We start from the raw sequence: 1,941 nt of genomic DNA, 5'->3' as shown, positions 1-1,941 counted from the left end.
GGCAGAACATTCTTTTATTGAGAACTGCAGGATCTAGCATAGAGTAATTACACATAATATTTGTAAATAAAAGGTTTAATACACACATTACACAGTATATTTGTTCATGTTTCCTCCATAAGGAGTCCTGTAGGAGAGGAATTCTCTTTTGAATAAATGAAAAAAAACATATATTATCTCTATTTTGGATTTAATGATGCATATTACCATACTCAAAACCCTTGATAATTATGCTATAAATAAATCCTTTTAACATCACATAATTCCTTTATAATCTGAGTTTGGGAAAGGCATTTTGTTGTCATTTGAATCATCTTGATTGGCTTTATTATGTGTTTTGCTTCAATGACCTATTTACTGGTGGGAGTGAGATCATTGATAAATGTCAAAAAGCAGAGAGCAATAAACCATACCGGATGCCAAGGAAAGGACTTATTTTTGTTTCTTTTTGGCATTATTCACAAAACTCAAAAGAGTCTGCACAGGGCAGCTAGCCTTGCAATTAATAAACAAGAGGTTCAGATTCTACTGGATGAAAATGATTAACTAACAAGAGAAAGAGTGAGTTTGCTTCCTTATTTTTGAAGCACAACTCATAACCTTTTAGACAGTTCTTTCCAACATTGTCATCCTATCTCTTTCCAATCATGTTTGATATTTAGGTTCAGCCATGCAGAGCTAACAGTTATTAAGGGGAGAAGTGTGTGCCAGCCATGCATCGGTTAAACAGGAACATGACTAGTGTACCTGAAAAATAAGATGAATGTCAGAAAAGAGAAAGATACTGAATGTTGAAAATTATTTAAAGCATTTATTTTGGTATATTTTTGACTCAGACAATCAATTTATTGGTTTCTGACCAGTTGATTTCAGAATCCAGTTGCAGTTTGGATTACTCAACAACTTATCTGGTTAAGAACCTTAAGTTCAAGATAATGGAATGTACACTTGCATATAGAAGCAGCACATATGATGGAAAGATTTTAAAAGTAGATCACTATGAGAAAAGTTATGAAAGGGCACTAATTTATTTGAAGTGAAAAACAGACTTCTGACATTTTCAAGTAGGAGGAGAATTATTATAGGAAGAACTGTCAATAACCTAGCAATTGTGAAGGAAGAAAATGATAATAACTAATGCTTAATCACATAAAAAGGGGAAAATTTCTAATGAAACAATTTGTGAGATTGATTTAGTGTTGATAGTTGTTTGAATATGACACATGGTCTGGAATCAGAGATTGAAAGGCCATTACAGAAGATGAATAGCTTTCAATTTTACTTTGAAGCAAACCTACAGGTTAATTTCAGAGCATATTTGTCTGTTCTAGACTAGCTAGTATGTCCTAAGATAATAATCGAATCATCCTAGGTATTGAGAACAGGAATACTATTAAAGTCAATCAAGTCAATTCAGAAGTCCTTGAAAAAGTGCTAATTATGCCTAGAGTGTTGTTACTACCCAGTATTAACCCCTTTCCTTATTCACCAATCAGTTCAGTTACCTCAGCTCCCTAGGCCTGCCTTTCAAGGCCTAGTAATTAATTTAACAATTATTGATTAAGTGACAACTATGTGGGTGAACACTCTAAGGTGCTGTGAGGCTACAAAGATGAGTAAGATATAAATCCTTTTCTTTAAAGTGCTTATAGTTTAGAAAGAAATTCTTAAAATAATGGTGAAAAGTGTGGATCCTGTTTCAAGATTCTGAGACTGAAACAGGATCAGCACTTTTCACTAGAAGAAAGACTGAAAAAATGATCTGCACTTTTCACCTTACACAAAATTCAACTCAAACTAATGATTCTTAATGTAATGGTTATTTCTAAGGTCCTAGTACCTATATAGATTTGTCTGCCAAAACTATTTTAGGCTCTGAACTGATTAAACAAATGATTCTTAATATAATGGTAAAAAGCGCGGATCCTGTTACTGTGTTCT

Source organism: Propithecus coquereli, unplaced genomic scaffold (genome assembly GCF_000956105.1).
Source record: "Propithecus coquereli isolate 6110/MARCELLA unplaced genomic scaffold, Pcoq_1.0 Scaffold187, whole genome shotgun sequence".
NCBI lineage: Eukaryota > Metazoa > Chordata > Mammalia > Primates > Indriidae > Propithecus > Propithecus coquereli.
Note: the sequence above shows the minus strand (reverse complement) of the source record.